Source organism: Schistocerca nitens, chromosome 1 (assembly GCF_023898315.1).
Source record: "Schistocerca nitens isolate TAMUIC-IGC-003100 chromosome 1, iqSchNite1.1, whole genome shotgun sequence".
Lineage (NCBI taxonomy): Eukaryota > Metazoa > Arthropoda > Insecta > Orthoptera > Acrididae > Schistocerca > Schistocerca nitens.
Window position 1 is genome coordinate 96,083,185 of NC_064614.1, and position 19,959 is coordinate 96,103,143.

The window sequence follows — 19,959 nt, forward strand, 5'->3', positions numbered from 1 at the left end:
AAATATTCATGCTGGTCGCAGAGACATACAGGAAATCTATTTCCTTTATTAACAAGTCTAATCCTCAACCTAAGTTCTAACTTTCATGTTGCAGTTTTGAGCTCAGTTCTCGTGCTACCAGAAAAAATACTAGTGAGTTGAGAATGGGCCTACCTTTATACAAGTACACAGTTATTGTTTTGTTAATACACCCAAACATGTTTCAGCACAGTTGCGGCATCTTCAGCAGACTTTTTAAATTATTTTCCTGAACATAAATACAGATTAATTTTAGGTTAAGGAATATGATACATCAAATTTTGATGTAATTTAAACTGCATTTGCACCTTGCCTTTTATTTTATATTGTGTGTGCCCTGTGGCTGCAAAACAAAATCAGCCACAGGTACACCGTATCATCTGCAAACATGAGGGATGCTATACAATTGTCTACATTGAATTTTTTGTTCAGTATCCAATTATCCAATCTTTAAAAAGCATGTTCTGGTAAACTTCGTGGCATACGCCTGTTTTTGGCCTTACCGTTTTTGAAGTTTACCAGTCCTTAGCTGTGACAAGTTTGTTTTTATATGTACCAAAGTGTTTTTGTGTAGCTGAGCTGAACCTGTGGACGTTGAAAAAAGTTTTGTGAAACTTAAGTATGGCGAACCATTTCGTGTAGTTTCTTATTCATTGATTATGTTTCGAATTTTGACAGTGTTTACTCACGTTATCTCCTACTCGTTTGTAAATATTGCGTCCTATTATGTTCCCTTTGGACACATGTGTCCAAGCCGCAGCAACACAATAAACAAAAAATTCAATGCAGACGATTTTCTAACATTCTTCATGTTTGCAGATGATCAGGTGTACTACTCTAGACCTGTGGCTGATTTTGGCTGGCAACCACAGGAAACACACAATGCAAAATAAAAGACATACAATTTACTCGCCAACAATATCTGCTGTATCATATTGATTAACCTAAAAATAACTTGCAGGTGTGTATATCGGAATATAACAAAAAGCCCCCGAGGCCGCCACATCTGTCGTGAAAGACGTTGGGGTGATTAAACAAAGCCGCGTGGGATTATCCTAGCGGTCTGCGGCGCTGCAGTCATGGACTGTGCGGCTGGTCCCGGCGTAGGTTCGAGTCCTGCCTCGGGCATGGTTGTGTGTGTTTGTCCTTAGGATAATTTAGGTTAAGTAGTGTGTAAGCTTAGGGACTGATGACCTTAGCAGGTAAGTCCCGTAATATTTCACACACATTTGAACATTAAACAAAACAATAGCTGTGTACTCGCGAAAAGGAAATATTTTAGATCTGGTAGCCACGAACAGACCAAACCTCATCGACGGTGTCAGTGTTGAGACAGGGATTGGTGATCATGATGTTGTCATTACAACTATGGTTACGAAAGTTAAAAGGTCGGTCAAGAAGGCTAGGAGAGTATTCTTACTAGAAAGAGCAGATAAGCAGTTGCTGGCATCCCACTTAGTAAATAATCGACTTCATTTACTTCCGGTACGATGGACGTGGAAGAATTATGGGCAAATTTTAAACACATTGTAAATCACGCATTGGACAAGTATGTGCCGAAAAAGTGGGTTACGGACGGAAAAGACCCACCGTGGTTTAACAACGCAATTCGGAGAATGCTCAGGAAGCAAAGGCAATTCCACTCGCGGTACAAGAAGGATCGGCAGAATGAGGACAGGCATAAGTTAGTAGAGATTCGTGCTGCTGTAAAAAGAGCGATGCTCGAAGCATTCAACCACTACCACCGTCATACCTTAGCAAAAGATCTTGCTGAACATCCAAAGAAATTCTGGTCTTACGTAAAATCGGTAAGCAGGTCAAAGGCTTCCATCCAGTCACTCACTGATCAGTTTGGCCTGGCAACGGAAGACAGCAAAACGAAAGCTGAAATTTTAAATTTAGCATTTGAGAAATCTTTCACGCAGGAGGACCGTACAAACATACCGTCGATTGAGTCTCGTACAGATTCCCGTATGGAGGACATAGTGATACACATCCCTGGGGTTGTGAAGCAGCTGAATGGGTTGAAAATAAATAAATCTACAGGTCCTGATGGGATTCCAATTCAGTTTTACAGAGAGTACTCTACTGCATTGGCTCCTTACTTAGCTTGCATTTATTGCGAATCTCTTGCCCAACGTAAAGTCCCGAGCGACTGGGAAAAAGCGCAGGTGACGCCTGTATATAAAAAGGCTAGAAGGACGGATCCTCAAAATTACAGACAAATATCCTTAACATCGGTTTGTCGCAGGATTCTCGAACATATTCTCAGTTCGAATATAATGAATTTCCTTGAGACAGAGAAGTTGCTGTCCATGCATCAGCACGGCTTTAGAAAGCATCACTCCTGCGAAACGCAACTCGCCATTTTTTCACATGATATCTTGCGAACCATGGATGAAGGGCATCAGACGGATGCCATATTCCTTGACTTCCGGAAAGCGTTTGACTCGGTGCCCCACTGCAGACTCCTAACAAAGGTACGAGCATATGCGATTGGTTCCCAAACATGTGAGTGGCTCGAAGACGTCTTAAGTAATAGAACCCAGTACGTTGTCCTCGATGGTGAGTGTTCATCGGAGGTGAGGGTATCATCTGGAGTGCCCCAGGGAAGTGTGGTAGGTCCGCTGTTGTTTTCTATCTACATAAATGATCTTTTGGATAGTGTGGATAACAATGTGCGGCTGTTTGCTGATGATGCTGTGGTGTACGGGAAGGTGTCGTCGTTGAGTGACTGTAGGAGGATACAAGATGACTTGGACAGGATTTGTGATTGGTGTAAAGAATGGCAGCTAACTCTAAATATAGATAAATGTAAATTAATCCAGATGAATAGGGAAAAGAATCCTGTAATGTCTGAATACTACATTAGTAGTGTAGCGCTTGACACAGTCACGTCGATTAAATATTTGGGCGTAACATTGCAGAGCGATATGAAGTGGAACAAGCATGTAAAGGCAGGTGTGGGGAAGGCGGATAGTCGTCTTCGGTTCGTTGGTAGAATTTTGGGAAGATGTGGTTCATCTGTGAAGGAGACCGCTTACAAAACAGTAATACGACCTATTCTTGAGTACTGCTCGAGCATTTGGGATCCCTATCAGGTCGGATTGAGGGAGGACATAGAAGCAATTCAGAGGCGGGCTGCTAGATTTGTTACTGGTAGGTTTGATCATCACGCGAGTGTTACGGAAATGCTTCAGGAACTCGGGTGGGAATCTCTAGAGGAAAGGAGGCGTTCTTTTCGTGAATCGCTACTGAGGAAATTTAGAGAACCAGCATTTGAGGCTGACTGCAGTACAATTTTACTGCCGCCAACTTGCATTTCGCGGAAAGACGACAAAGATAAGAGAGATTAGGGCTCGTACAGAGGCATGTAGGCAGTCATTTTTCCCTCGTTCTGTTTGGGAGTGGAACTAGGAGAAAAGATGCTAGTTGTGGTACGAGGTACCCTCCGCGACGCACCATATGGTGGATTGCGGAGTATGTACGTAGATGTAGATGTAGGTGAGCCGATCTTTATTCCATTATTAAGTTCTAGCAAGTTGTAACTCACCAAGTAATTAAACAAAAACGTTGTATCTGACTGAAGTAAACCATCTAAACAACGAGCTACGAAATTTTAAGAATTAATTACTAAATATTATAAACTGTGTGTAGATGGCTGTGTGGGTATACAGCTCAAATCCTATTAGTCTGTAAGCACAGAGAAGGAAGGGAGATGGGGTAAAGGGCGGGCCCTTTACGGAACTGGAGCGTCAGACGTGCCCCCACTGCGACCTTGGCCACCGAGGTTCAGCTGGCTCAGCCGCCTCCGCTCAGAGCAGCCGGTAACTGCCGCGGCGACTTAACTAGTTATTTGCATTCATGAAGCCGGCCCGAAGATTCGGTTGCCGCTGGAAGGCGAGAAACGCCCATAGAAGGGGAGCTGCTTATCCAGCTGTATTTCGCCGGAAGCGGCGGCGGCGGCCAGAGCGTCTTCTCTGTGTGACCGTTAGAAATGGGCGGCGGGGGCCGCTCAAGAGACGGAAGGCGCGCCCTAAATAAACGCCATCATCGGCAGACAATTTTCTGGCCCAAATGAGGAGAGACCGCGTTGCTAGGCGACGGCAAAACGCGTTACGCCGCCGGCTGCAACGCCGCCCTCTGCGGCTAAATTGGCCCTGTGCTGTGCTGTGCCGCGCAAATTATCGACCCCCAACCTCCCCACTCCACCCCACCCCCTTTAAAACCCTCGCCCGTCTGCACCCTGCCCCGCCAACGCCACCATCGTGCGTCTTGTTCCGCATACCTGTATGTTCTGAAATTTCTGCTTCCTTAACAGTGAACGTCATCCCGAGATACGAAGAACTTTCACCGTCATCGAACATTGTTCTAAATGCTCTGCATGAGCTTTTAGTCGTATCGATAATCCGAGGTGTGGCTATAAAATAACGAGACTATTGCTGTAAAATATTTTATTTCACAAACATGCATATTTAGTCATAACCCTTAGTATTCACTGACGTGAGAGAAATCATCGGATAGCGATATCTATACATGTAGTTGGCGGTCGTACTGCGTACACAAGGTATAAAAGGGCAGTGCATGGCTGGAGCTGTCATTTGTACTCAAGTGATTCATGTAAAAAGATGTCTGATGTGATTATGGCCACACCACGGGAACTAACAGACTGTGAGCGCGGTATAATACACTCCTGGAAATGGAAAAAAGAACACATTGACACCGGTGTGTCAGACCCACCATACTTGCTCCGGACACTGCGAGAGGGCTGTACAAGCAATGATCACACGCACGGCACAGCGGACACACCAGGAACCGCGGTGTTGGCCGTCGAATGGCGCTAGCTGCGCAGCATTTGTGCACCGCCGCCGTCAGTGTCAGCCAGTTTGCCGTGGCATACGGAGCTCCATCGCAGTCTTTAACACTGGTAGCATGCCGCGACAGCGTGGACGTGAACCGTATGTGCAGTTGACGGACTTTGAGCGAGGGCGTATAGTGGACATGCGGGAGGCCGAGTGGACGTACCGCCGAATTGCTCAACACGTGGGGCGTGAGGTCTCCACAGTACATCGATGTTGTCGCCAGTGGTCGGCGGAAGGTGCACGTGCCCGTCGACCTGGGACCGGACCGCAGCGACGCACGGATGCACGCCAAGACCGTAGGATCCTACGCAGTGCCGTAGGGGACCGCACCGCCACTTCCCAGCAAATTAGGGACACTGTTGCTCCTGGGGTATCGGCGAGGACCATTCGCAACTGTCTCCATGAAGCTGGGCTACGGTCCCGCACACCGTTAGGCCGTCTTCCGCTCACGCCCCAACATCGTGCAACCCGCCTCCAGTGGTGTCGCGACAGGCGTGAATGGAGGGACGAATGGAGACGTGTCGTCTTCAGCGATGAGAGTCGCTTCTGCCTTGGTGCCAATGATGGTCGTATGCGTGTTTGGCGCCGTGCAGGTGAGCGCCACAATCAGGACTGCATACGACCGAGGCACACAGGGCCAACACCCGGCATCATGGTGTGGGCAGCGATCTCCTACACTGGCCGTACACCACTGGTGATCGTCGAGGGGACACTGAATAGTGCACGGTACATCCAAACCGTCATCGAACCCATCGTTCTACCATTCCTAGACCGGCAAGGGAACTTGCTGTTCCAACAGGACAATGCACGTCCGCATGTATCCCGTGCCACCCAACGTGCTCTAGAAGGTGTAAGTCAACTACCCTGGCCACCAAGATCTCCGGATCTGTCCCCCATTGAGCATGTTTGGGACTGGATGCAGCGTCGTCTCAAGCGGTCTGCACGTCCAGCACGAACGCTGGTCCAACTGAGGCGCCAGGTGGAAATGGCATGGCAAGCCGTTCCACAGGACTACATCCAGCATCTCTACGATCGTCTCCATGGGAGAATAGCAGCCTGCATTGCTGCGAAAGGTGGATATACACTGTACTAGTGCCGACATTGTGCATGCTCTGTTGCCTGTGTCTATGTGCCCGTGGTTCTGTCAGTGTGATCATGTGATGTATCTGACCCCAGGAATGTGTCAATAAAGTTTCCCCTTCCTGGGACAATGAATTCACGGTGTTCTTATTTCAATTTCCAGGAGTGTAGTTGGAACTAGACACATTGTAAGAGGTCCATGATTAAGAAATTTGTTGCTAGCGCACTCGAGCAGATGTAATTTCAATGTATTGCTCACGCGCTGCCTGCGATATGTAAGGTATAAGAGAATCTCAGACCAGAGAGCAGTGTTGTTAGTAGCAGTAAGTAGTTGCTAGCGAGCAGTCTTGTGTATGGAGTTGGCTGGGCCGGTTGTGGTGGAGCGATGGCGGTGCCTGAACGGTATAATATAAGGTAAAAGCAGCCTCGCGCATATGTAGTATTGTTAAATCAACTCCCATGTAAATGTTCCTAAAAATCTCTTAATAATCATTCATCGCAATTTAAAGAATTTACTAATTTCTCCAATCCATGGTCATCCCGATTATTGTAAAGAAAAATCAGTTGTTTCCTTTTATACATGAAAAATCTATCGGCCAGCATTGCACTGAGCTGTGCCAAAAAAGTTTAATTTCATATAGGAGCAGATATATATGCGTTATCCGGCGACTAGACTGAGGTAAGAATTTTCAGTTTATTCAGTATGATCTTCCAGGGCCATGACGCAGCACTGCTGACGTCCAAAATTTACCAGGTTAAATTGACAGTCAATTATTGAAAGGTTATAAGTGAGCGACAATTTTTTAATTGAGTGGTTAGTCACATTGTATTATTGATAGGTTACGCAATTTATTTATTGGGATCTTACGCTAAATGTCAATGTTATAGTTATATTTTTACTTTTGAGAGGTTTCGGAACTTTTACTGTTGAGAGGTTACACTAAATGTGAATCTTATTCATATTATTTTATTTTGTGGGGAGGTTACAACATTGAACATTTCACTTCGTAAATCGTTAAGGAATTAAATATTCCACGATCCACAGTGTCAAGAGAAAGTCGAGAAATCAAAATTTCAGGCATTACCTCTCACCACAGACAACGCCGTGGCCGACGGCCTTCACTTCGTGACTGAGAGCAACGGAATTCGAAAGTTGTTATTACTAAGAGGCGAGCAACACTGCGTCACACAGCCGTAGAAATCAATGTGGTATGTGCAGGAATGCCTTAGCTAACAGCACGACATGCCTGCAGCGCCTCTCTTGGGCTCGTGACCATATCGGTTCGTCTCTGCACGACTGGGAAAGAGCGGCCTTGTCAGATAAGTTCCGATTGCTGTTGGTAAGAATTGATAGTAGAGTTCGAGTGTGGTGCAGACCCCATAGAGCCACGCACTCATATTTTCAACAAGGCACTGTGCAAGGTGGTGGTTACTCCATAATGGCGTGGGTTGTGATTACATGGGACGAACTGGGTTCTCTGATCCAACTGGATAAGTCACTTGGATACTCCAGAATGAGATTTTCACTCTGCAGCGGAGTGTGCGCTGATATGAAACTTCCTGGCAGATTAAAACTGTGTGCCGGACCGAGACTCGAACTCGGGACCTTTGCCTTTTGCAAGGTAGCAGACGAGGTACTGGCAGATGTAAGGCTGTGAGGACGGGGCGTGAGTCGTGCTTGGGTAGCTCAGTTGGTAGAGCACTTGCCCGCGAAAGGCAAAGGTCCCGAGTTCGAGTCTCGGTCCGGCACACAGTTTTAATCTGCCAGGAAGTTTCACTTGGATACTATTTGCAGTCATTCACGGCTTTTATGTTCTAACCGAAGGAAGGATTTCCATGGATGACAATGCCTCATGTCAACAGGGACAGTTGTTCGCGATTGGTTTGAAGAACATTATAGTCAATTAGAGCTACTGATTTGGCCATCCAGGTCATCCGACATGAATCCCATAAAAAATTTGTGGGACGTAATCGAAAGGTCAGCTCATGCACAAAATCAGCACTGACAACATTTTCGCAATGATGGACAGCTACAGTGGCAGCATGGCTCAGTATTTCTCCAGGGGACTACCAACGACTTGTTGAGCCCATGCTATGTCGAGTTGTTACACTACGCTGGGCGAAAGGAGGTCCGACTCAACATTAGAAGGTATCTCATGACTTTACCCCCTCTACCCTTCCAACGCTCCTTACGAATTTTGTTATTGATGGAAACAGTGCTGGAAATCTTCCTCCCTGAGCTGTTTGATGACGGGTGCCACTTTTCCTTTCACTGCTTCAACGGACTGAAATATCTCGTTTCTTTTAATGCAGATTTGATCTTGGAGAGTTAGGTAAAAGTCACATGGTGCCAGGTCAGGGGAATAAGGTGGATGATCTAACAATGGGATGCTGTACTTCGCTAGAAATGTCTTAACAGACGATGCAGTATGAGACAGCATATAGTCTTGCTGTGGAACCCATCACTTGTTCTTCTACAGTGCAGGTCTCTTTTTTTCTTATTTTTTCACGAAGTTAAATGAGAATATGCTGATTAATAATATGACCTTCAGGAACCCAGTGAAGATACGCAACTGCGTTAATATCGAAAGAAACAAACGTCATCACTTTGAATCTTGATTCGCTCATGCAAGCTGTTTTCGCCCATTGCAAAGTCGGCGCTTTGTTTCTGGACCATAAGTGGAAAGCCAAGATTCGCCACATGTCATCAGTCTTTCCAAGAAATTACTATCGTTTTCTGTGGTACTTAAAGTGTAACTACATTCACATCCACGAGCTCTTTTTTTTTTCGACCGTGAGAATTTTCGGCACCAGTTTCGCACACACTTTTCTCATGTTAAATTGGTTAAGTAAAATTTGCCTTACGTATTCTTTGTCAATTCCTACAGTTTCAGAAATCAATCGAATACTCGACCGACGGTCAGATCGAATCAGGTTACCAACTTTTCCGATATTTTCATCCGTTTTTGATGCTGAATTGCGTCCTGGGCACGAGTCGTCTTCATCGTCTTCCCGGGCGCCTTGGAAACGCTTGAACAACTCAGAAACTCGCATACGAGATAAACACTTTACACCATACTCTTATTTTAATAAAAGATGGGTTTCACTAGTAGTTTTTCCAATTTTTATGTGAAACTTCATGACAATTCATTAGTCTGTTATTACACTTACCATTTTTATACATAAAATGGTAAGTGCGTTTAAAATGGTAAATTATTATCCAAGATGCTACTCCAGGCGGGTGTAAAATGAATGTGCGAAATGGAAAATAATAAACGCTAAAGGAACATTTGGCCCTGTCTGACTATCCCCTGAAGCAGATCTTAGGATCTCTTAATTCTATAAATTACAATCTAAACACAAATGAATGATTAAGGCAACTAATACTACTAAATGATAAACGTTGTTCCTGCTTACATATTTATTGTAGATTAAAAAAAACCTTTATATTACAAAGTTTACATTTCCTAAGTAAAATTACTAATCAATTGCCCAACTCTGCCCCTTATTATGACAGCGCGGTCTAATATCAATGTCGCGGAATGACTGACATTATCTACGTACCAAACACTAGAAGACACTGCTTTCAAAGATGATCTGCGATGGTGTGCAACCTCAGTGGAAATAAACTAACGTGATCACAGCTGTTTAGCCTTAATAGCCCTAATAAGCCGAAGCAATTTGCGATATCACAGTATGTGATGCGTCCGGTAGGTCGAAGTGATGGTTCTCGTACTCGTCTGCGACGGTGGAAGAACTCCAGCCACAAATAAACTCTTTCAACCATTAGGACGGCGCCGGCCGGTGTGGCCGTGCGGTTCTAGGCGCTTCAGTCTGGAACCGCGTGACCGCTACGGTCACAGGTTCGAATCCTGCCTCGGGCATGGATGTGTGTGATGTCCTTAGGTTAGTTAGGTTTAAGTAGTTCTAAGTTATAGGGGACTGATGACCACAGATGTTAAGTCCTATAGTGCTCAGAGCCATTTGAACCATTTTTTAGGACGGCAGAAGGCGGTCCTCTGATTAATATACTCTAATACTATCTTCTCCTCTCTGTGTTCTACAGACGAGAAACGCGAACTCCCAGCCACAAGGACGGAGTTCAGATAACGTCTCAACGTAAGTATAGGGAGAGGAAGCGCTCTCAATTACTGAACGCTGTGTACTCAACGACGACTTCCAACCCCGAGGTGAAGTCCAGAATCGTATAGGTTCGCAACAGTACAGTGCTTAACTGTTCGAACTATAAACTCTCCTGAGAGCGAAGACAGCAAGTCCGTCTGTACCAACAAAAGCTGATATCGAGCGACCGTCACACACGGGCGCTCGCAAAGTCGCTGGCTCCCCAGTAAGGCTCGGCTCCCCACCAAAGTAATTCCGAAAACGAATCATATTCCCGAAACCACGGAATATTCTCTCTCTCTCTCTCTCTCTCTCTCTCTCTCTCTCTATATATATATATATATATATATATATATATATATATATATATAGATTATTCCGAACGCCGACCAACCATATTTTAATCTTTTGTCGTCCAGCGCGGAAAGTTTGTGAGGTTGGTTGGTTGTGTTGGGGAAGGAGACCAGACAGCGAGGTCATCGGTCTCATCGGATTAGGGAAGGACAGGGAAGGAAGTCGGCCGTGCCCTTTGAAAGGAACCATCCCGGCATTTGCCTGGAGCGATTTAGGGAAATCACGGAAAACCTAAATCAGGATGGCCGGACGCGGGATTGAACCGTCGTCCTCCCGAATGCGAGTCCAGTGTCTAACCACTGCGCCACCTCGCTCGGTAAGTTTGTGAGGAAAAACCTATACTCGTACAATGGTACGCTTCGGAGTAAAAATCCTTGGAAATAACCCAGCCTGCGTTGTTTCTGAGGTGCCGCTTCTTCGTTCCTCTCACCTGCGTCCAAGATTTTCAGCGTTCGGAAGTATTATCCGGTTATCCTTCCGGCCCCTACCACAATAGCGGCCGGCCGTCACCCTACTGTGGTCCAGAGCTCATGTGCCACGACGTCCGTCAAGCTACTTCCTGTGTTTAAGGAGGACCAACACCTGTGCGGACCTTCCACCCAGAGCTTGAGTCCTGCCTGCCATTTCATCTCCACTGGCATTCCAACCTCTAGTAGTATAGGCAATCATTCATTACGCCGTTTTTATAGTAAAGGTGGACGTCATGTGAAGCGATTAAAATTCAATTAAATTGGCTAATGGTGCTGGAAATCGTCTTTTTGAAAAAGATCTAGGAGTATTTACAGAGCTCGTAAAAGAATTTGATGTTACAGATGTCCAAGTAGGTGAATTATCAAGTCCAGATGGAGACCGGTTGGAGATCTTGAAGCATGGTTCAGTATTCGTGCCTAAATGCGTGCAACCAATGACCCTTCAGGCTCTGTCGAACAGTGCAATAGGCTGCACCACTTATTTTTTCCCGTCACGTGATCAACAAGCCTTGTGCCACACAAGTCCGAGTACTCTACTCGACTGCAGTTAACCTTATATTGCTCTGGGAGGTACTTTGACGGAGTTCGGATGTTTCTGTCAGTCGTTTGATGCAAATATGAAAGCTTTTAGCTTCAACAAATTCGTACATCATTCGAATGGAACAGAGCTCCTTTGGAGGGCAAACCCTTTTTCAGTATAAATCAAAATGGTGAAAAAGATATAATTTTGAAGGATTGTGCAAAGAGAAGGTCGTATTGTCCTACAGATTATGATACTGATTGCCTGGACGCAGTGCGACCTGTAACTGAAAACAAAGTTCACTGAAGAAGCGATTTATTTAAAACTTACGTAATTGTATGAGCAGATGATAAAGACGAAAAATCAAGATATAAGGAAACAGGTAGAGGAGAACGGAAGAGAAACGTGCACAGCTGATTAAAATTGTACACTACTGCTCATTAAAATAGCTACACCAAGAAGAAATGCAGATGTTAAACGGGTATTCATTGGACAAATATATTATACTACAACTGACATGTGATTCCATTTTCACGCAGTTTGGTTGCATAGATCCTGAGAACAACCACCTCTGGCCGTAATAACGGCCTTGATACGCCTGGGCATTGAGTAAACAGAGCTTGGATGGCGTGTACACGTACAGCTGCCCACGCAGCTTCAACACGATACCACCGTTCATCAACAGTAGTGACTGGCATATTGTGACGAGCCAGTTGCTCGGCCACCATTGACCAGACGTTGTCAATTGGAGAGAGATCTGGAGAATGTGCTGGCCAGGGCAGCAGTCGAATATTTTCTGTATCCAGAAATTCCCGTATAGAACCTGCAACATCCGATCGTGCATTATCATGCTGAAATGTAGGGTTCCGCAGGGATCGAATGAAGGGTAAAGCCACGGGTCGTAACACATCTGAAATGTAACGTCCACTGTTCAAAGTGCCGTCAATGCGAACAAGAGGTGACCGAGACGTGTAACCAATGGCACACCATACCATCACGCCGGGAGATACGCCAGTATGGCGATGACGAATACACGCTTCCAATACGCCTTCACCGCGATGTCGCCAAACGCAGATGCGACCATCACGATGCTGTAAACAGAACCTGGATTCATCCGAAAAAATTACGTTTTGCCATTAGTGGACCCAAGTTCGTCGTTGAGTACACGATCGCAGGCGCTCTTGTCTGTGATGCAGCGTCAAGGGTAACCGCAGCCATGGTCTCCGAGCCCATAGTCCATGCTGCTGCAAACGTCGACGAACTGTTCGTGCAGATGGTTGTTGTCTTGCAAACGTCTCCATCTGTTGACTCAGGGATCGAGACGTGGCTGCACTATCCGTTACAGCCATGCGGATAAGATGCCTGTCATCTTGACTGCTAGTGATAAGAGGCCGTTGGGATCCAGTACGGCGTTCCGTATTACCCTACTGAACCCACCAATTCCATATTCTGCTAACAGTCATTGGATCTCGACCAACGCGAGCAGCAATGTCGCGATACGATAAACCGCAATCGCGATAGGTACAATCCGACGTTTATCAAAGTCGGAAACGTGATGGTACGCATTTCTCCTCTTTACACGAGGCATCACAACAACGTTTCACCAGGCAACGCCGGTCAACTGCGGTTTGTGTATGAGAAAACTTTCCTCATGTGAGCACGTTGTAGATGTCGCCACCGGTGCCAACCTTGTGTGAATGCTCTGGAAAGCTAATAATTTGCATATCACAGCATCTTATTCCTGTCGGTTAAACTTCGCGTCGGTAGCATGTCATCTTCGTGGTGTAGCAATTTTAACGGCCAGTAGTGTAAGCATAAATGCGTTAGTAAAAGAGAACCAAAATAAAGATATCAGGCTGAGGACATTAGAAGAAAGCATAATTCTTTGCCTCTAATTTTTGAAATATACATGATACTAACGAAAGAGGGACGGTTGTTGCCACCGTATGAACTGCGAAATGCGAGAAAGAAGCCAAACGAGAGAAAGTGATAACGTAACACTTTTATTAGTCATGAAATATATATAAACATGTTAAAAAATTATTGCTGAGGTCGGTAATGCATGTCTGTGAGATGGCTCGCCGTTCCGAGAGTGCTGGTTCTAAGCTTAGTGATGTAAGAAATTTTCACTGTCCATATCTGAAGCCAAGGGAAAGAAAGATGATGGCATAAACTGTTTTTATCACCGACTCTTGTACGAATGTTCTGAGCTAAACTACAAACCTCTCTGCAGTATCTTACGGAGTGAAGTCACGTGATATTGTTAATGGTGATCTGTCCGTCGGATGGAGCCTTTAAGCTCGGCGGCCTCCTCGAATCTGTTTGAGAGTAGTAGGTGAAGTGCCGGCATTGTCTCGCCCTCCTCTCATCATCATACAACAAAAGCACGACCGTGCACTGTACATTCAACAGATACACGTAAGAATTTTCATACACGGCGAAGAAAGGGGCCATTGTGTGCCGACAACAAAGCCCTTTCTGACTAGGTGGCTTAACCTACTCATTGGGGTTCCCAACCAACAATGACATAATTATGATTCAAGCAGTGTTTTTATGAAGTTCCTATGACAGCTCAAGGTCACCGCACACCCTGTCCACTCTCGATGGCACCCACTTCCCCATTCATTTCTTATTCCTGCTGGGAAAAATTGTGGGTTTTATATCTATTATTGTTATTTGTCTACAAAAAAATTCTGTGTGAGCACTGCAGCAGGGCAGCATTGTGCAGACAATGCTACACCAAGCGTTATAATTTTTAATTTCATAGATATCATGTCTAATAACAGATAGCATCTCTCCACAGCAGGGTTTCCCAAACTGTGTTCCACGAAAAGCTATAAATAACATGACGTTTCTTGGATACACCTTAACTTATTTAAAAAATTATATTATGGTTTTTCTGTTTTAGTTATGATTGAATGTGGATATGCTCACTGAATAGAACCAGTTTTTACTCATGTTAAAAATATATTATTTACTTTTTTAACCTTCCGAACAAACAAGGTTTTCCGTCGGCGTACTTGGATTCTGAAGTGTCATCAGGAGAAAAACTTGGGAAACCGTGATCTACAGGATGTCCGGCGAAGGAGCCCTCATTTTGCAATTGTCCTGAAAACTAAGATCGATAGACGAGTTCCAATAACGCTGTTTTCATTCTGAAAGCTGTAAGAATTTTGTACAGAAATTATACAGAAGTTTCGAAATAGTTCGAAAAGCTGGTAACAGGTAGAGTTGTAATCGCAATACGTCGTGGCGATAAATAAGGCGTCACAGCTGAGAGTGAAAAGTTCCAGTATTGAAATGTGAAACGAGGTTTGCATACGGAAAGAAGACCTTGTACTCATGTATTCCACTGGACAAAGTGTTTTTCTGGGACTGGTATACCGCAGGTTAGAACAGTCCTTGGGCAACTAGGCGCAGTTTTCGAACACTATTTACAGTTCCAAGAGGACCCAATACGAAAACCATTCACACGCTCTTCGCAAATTCCAACGGACTGACAGCGTGGCTGATGATCTAGCGGGAATGTTGGTCCCAGGCAAAGTGTACTTACTCGTGAAAATGTCACTAGGCTGAACCTGTATGTTTCGATTCTAGATCGAAAGCCACCAGGCCATACCTGTACGAGCCGTGCGACAGAGGGCTGACTTTGCGAACCAGATAATGACTGATGATGAAGGATTTGATGTTAGCTGCATCTGGTTGACGGATGAAGCACACGTCCATCTGAATGGACTCGTGGGGTTCGGAAAATCCTCCTTTTTTCGGTCATCAGTCTACTGACTGGTTTGATGCGGCCCGCCACGAATTCCTTACCTGTGCTAACCTCTTCATCTCAGAGTAGCACTTGCAACCTACGTCCTCAATTATTTGCTTGACGTATTCCAATCTCTGTCTTCCTCTACAGTTTTTGCCCTCTACAGCTCCCTCTAGTACCATGGAAGTCATTCCCTCATGTCTTAGCAGATGTCCTATCATCCTGTCCCTTCTCCTTATCAGTGTTTTCCATATATTCCTTTCCTCTCCGATTCTGCGTAGAACCTCCTCATTCCTTACCTTATCAGTCCACCTCATTTTCAACATTCGTCTATAGCACCACATCTCAAATGCTTCGATTCTCTTCTGTTCCGGTTTTCCCACAGTCCATGATTCACTACCATACAATGCTGTACTCCAGACGTACATCCTCAGAAATTTCTTCCTCAAATTAAGGCCGGTATTTGATATTAGTAGACTTCTCTTGGCCAGAAATGCCTTTTTTGCCATAGCGAATCTGCATTTGATGTCCTCCTTGCTCCGTCCGTCATTGGTTATTTTACTGCCTAGGTAGCAGAATTCCTTAACTTCATTGACTTCGTGACCATCAATCCTGATGTTAAGTTTCTGGCTGTTCTCATTTCTACTACTTCTCATTACCTTCGTCTTTCTCCGATTTACTCTCAACCCATACTGTGTACTCATTAGACTGTTCATTCCGTTCAGCAGATCATTTAATTCTTCTTCACTTTCACTCAGGATAGCAATGTCATCAGCGAATCGTATCATTGATATCCTTTCACCTTGTATTTTAATTCCACTCCTGAACCTTTCTTTTATTTCCATCATTGCTTCCTCGATGTACAGTTTGAAGAGTAGGGGTGAAAGGCTACAGCCTTGTCTTACACCCTTCTTAATACGACCACTTCGTTCTTGATCGTCCACTCTTATTACTCCCTCTCGGTTGTTGTACATATTGTATATGACCCGTCTCTCCCTATAGCTTACCCCCACTTTTTTCAGAATCTCGAACAGCTTGCACCATTTTATATTGTCGAACGCTTTTTCCAGGTCGACAAATCCTATGAAAGTGTCTTGATTTTTCTTTAGCCTTGCTTCCATTATTAGCCGTAACGTCAGAATTGCCTCTCTCGTCCCTTTACTTTTCCTAAGCCAAACTGATCTTCGCCTAGCGCATTCTCAATTTTCTTTTCCATTCTTCTGTATATTATTCTTGTAAGCAGCTTCGATGCATGAGCTGTTAAGCTGATTGTGCGATAATTCTCGCACTTGTCAGCTCTTGCCGTCTTCGGAATTGTGTGGATGATGCTTTTCCGAAAGTCAGATGGTATATCGCCAGACTCATATATTCTACACACCAACGTGAATAGTCGTTTTGTTGCCACTTCCCCCAATGATTTTAGAAATTCTGATGGAATGTTATCTATCCCTTCTGCCTTATTTGACCGTAAGTCCTCCAAAGCTCTTTTAAATTCCGATTCTAATACTGGATCCCCTATGTCTTCTAAATCGACTCCTGTTTCTTCTTCTATCACATCAGACAAATCTTCACCCTAATAGAGGCTTTCAATGTATTCTTTCCACCTATCTGCTCTCTCCTCTGCATTTAACAGTGGAATTCCCGTTGCACTCTTAATGTTACCACCGTTGCTTTTAATGTCACCAAAGGTTGTTTTGACTTTCCTGTATGCTGAGTCTGTCCTTCCGACAATCATATCTTTTTCGATGTCTTCACATTTTTCCTGCAGCATTTCGTCTTAGCTTCCCTGCACTTCCTATTTATTTCATTCCTCAGCGACTTGTATTTCTGTATTCCTGATTTTCCCGGAACATGTTTGTACTTCCTCCGTTCATCAATCAACTGAAGTATTTCTTCTGTTACCCATGGTTTCTTCGCAGCTACCTTCTTTGTACCTATGTTTTCCTTCCCAACTTCTGTGATGGCCCTTTTTAGAGATGTCCATTCCTCTTCAACTGTACTGGCTACTGCGCTACTCCTTATTTCTGTATCTATAGCGTTAGAGAACTTCAAACGTATCTCGTCATTCCTTAGTACTTCCGTATCCCACTTCTTTGCGTATTGATTCTTCCTGACTAATGTCTTGAACTTCAGCCTACTCTTCATCACTACTATATTGTGATCTGAGTCTATATCTGCTCCTGGGTACGCCTTACAATCCAGTATCTGATTTCGGAATCTCTGTCTGACCATGATGTAATCTAATTGAAATCTTCCCGTATCTCCCGGCCTTTTCCAAGTATACCTCCTCCTCTTGTGATTCTTGAACAGGGTATTCGCTATTACTAGCTGAAACTTGTTACAGAACTCAATTAGTATTTCTCCTCTTTCATTCCTTGTCCCAACCCCATATTCTCCTGTAACCTTTTCTTCTACTCCTTCCCCTACAACTGCATTCCAGTCGCCCATGACTATTAGATTTTCGTCCCCCTTTACATACTGCATTACCCTTTCAGTATCCTCATACACTTTCTCTATCTGTTCATCTTCAGCTTTCGACGTCGGCATGTATACCTGAACTATCGTTGTCGGTGTTGGTCTGCTGTCGATTCTGATTAGAACAACCCGGTCACTGAACTGTTCACAGTAACACACCCTCTGCCCTACCTTCCTATTCATAACGAATCCTACACCTGTTATACCATTTTCTATTGCTGTTGATATTACCCGATACTCATCTGACCCGAAATCCTAGTCTTCCTTCCACTTCACTTCACTGACCCCTACTATATCTAGATTGAACCTTTGCATTTCCCTTTTCAGATTTTCTAGTTTCCCTACCACGTTCAAGCTTCTGACATTCCACGCCCCGACTCGTAGAACGTCATCCTTTCGTAGATTATTCAATCTTTTTCTCATGGTAACCTCCCCCTTGGCAATCCCCTCCCGGAGATCCGAATGGGGGACTATTCCGGAATCTTTTGCCAATGGAGAGATCATCATGACACTTGTTCAATTACAGGCCACATGTCCTGTGGATACACGTTACGTGTCCTTAATGCAGTGGTTTCCATTGCCTTCTGCATCCTCATGTCGTTGATCATTGCTGATTCTTCCGCCTTTAGGGGCAATTTCCCACCCCTAGTACAAGAGAGTGCCCTGAACCTCTATCCGCTCCTCCGCCCTCTTCGACAAGGCCGTTGGCAGAATGAGGCTGACTTCTTATGCCGGAAGTCTTCGGCCGCCAATGCTGATTATTTATCAAAATTTAGGCAGTGACGGGGATCGAACCCGGGACCGAAGACGTTTTGATTATGAATCAAAGACGCTACCCCTAGGCCACGGGTATAGTAATACTCCTTTATGTGAATCGAAAATACTGGATTCCACCAAAGTTTACTGTTGAGGATACGGTATGTAACAGAGGCATTGTTGCCCCTTTTTCGTGCAATTTAGGATCGATTTGGCGCCTCACAGCTAGTACTAGGGTATAGACCAGGCATCGAGTGATTCATTCAAAATGGAGCCTGTAACGGAACTGAAATGATGGTGGGCTGACAGTAATTTGGACCCCGCGCGTCGGAAACTGGCGCGCTGGTGTGAGACTGCCAGGGAGTGCACCCAGATGCCATCTATTGGCGAAACTGGGAATTAGCGCTACCTGTCAGACAATGCACTAAGCCCTCGGAGTCAAATGTATTCTTCTTCTTGGTAATTATAAGTTATTACTGTATAATTTAATGTTGTAAAGCGCTAGTAGTAAATCATTATGACTGGTATGAACTCCAGGGTAATAAACATAAATATTCTTAAATACTAAATGATTTCGGTGAAAAGGTGGTAGGGGAACGCCCCCACTCTTGGTGATACGAGCGTAGCTAGAGGTAGCTGGAGACACAGGGACTGAGCAATGGGATGGCCTGTGGAGTGTTGACGTGATCGGACGTGCGTAACTGTGCTCACGCAAAAGCGATTGTGCAACAGCGAAGAGGCGAATATCGTCGCCGTTTGTGGCGTACAACGCAACGAATGGTTGTTGAAGCCGCCTCTACGCCACTGGGGCTGATTGTAAGAGTTACTGCGTCCAGATTTTATGGCGGACGTGCAGTAGCTTATACGAGTGCTACAGCTCGTAGTTCCAGCCGCCATTAAGGGCATGAGGCGTGAAGAGCTGCGTTAGCCACATGCGTCTCACCACCAGCACCGACACGTCTACCCAAGGCAAGACTGCTTGCAATTGTTAAGTCGAACTTTGTATACATGTAAAAGGAGAATACCAGTTTTCTTTTATGAAAGTGCAGAGTACAGAATATAGTAATGAGTAAAATTACGACGCATGTTGTTCATTGTAAAGTGTAGTAACCTCAAACATAGAATAGTGCAATCAGACTGAGGCCACTGTCGCCTCTTTCATTTACAATTCTTTTGGTTGTAGAATACTTTAGCGTATAAGAATGTTGAAAAGAGCAATGGTCACACCAGAATGAGTCGCCTATTTATAGTTACTTAAATTTTTCTGAGTAACCTTTCAAGTAAAGTCACTTAACTAATTCTATATCAATTGTCCAAAGAGTAATATCCAAAATCATTAAATAAGTGAAGGATAGAATTTTGGTAACCTAAGTTGCATAAATTGTCTTGGTAGTAATTACCAAGCCAACTCACAGAAATTGAGAGAGTATTTGCTTTGTAGAATCACCTAGAATGATCAGAAATAGTAATATTCAGAATTAAGTTTAAATTCAACTCAAGCCGTTTCACTTTGAAACGAGCCAAAAAATTGATTTATTCTTTTGC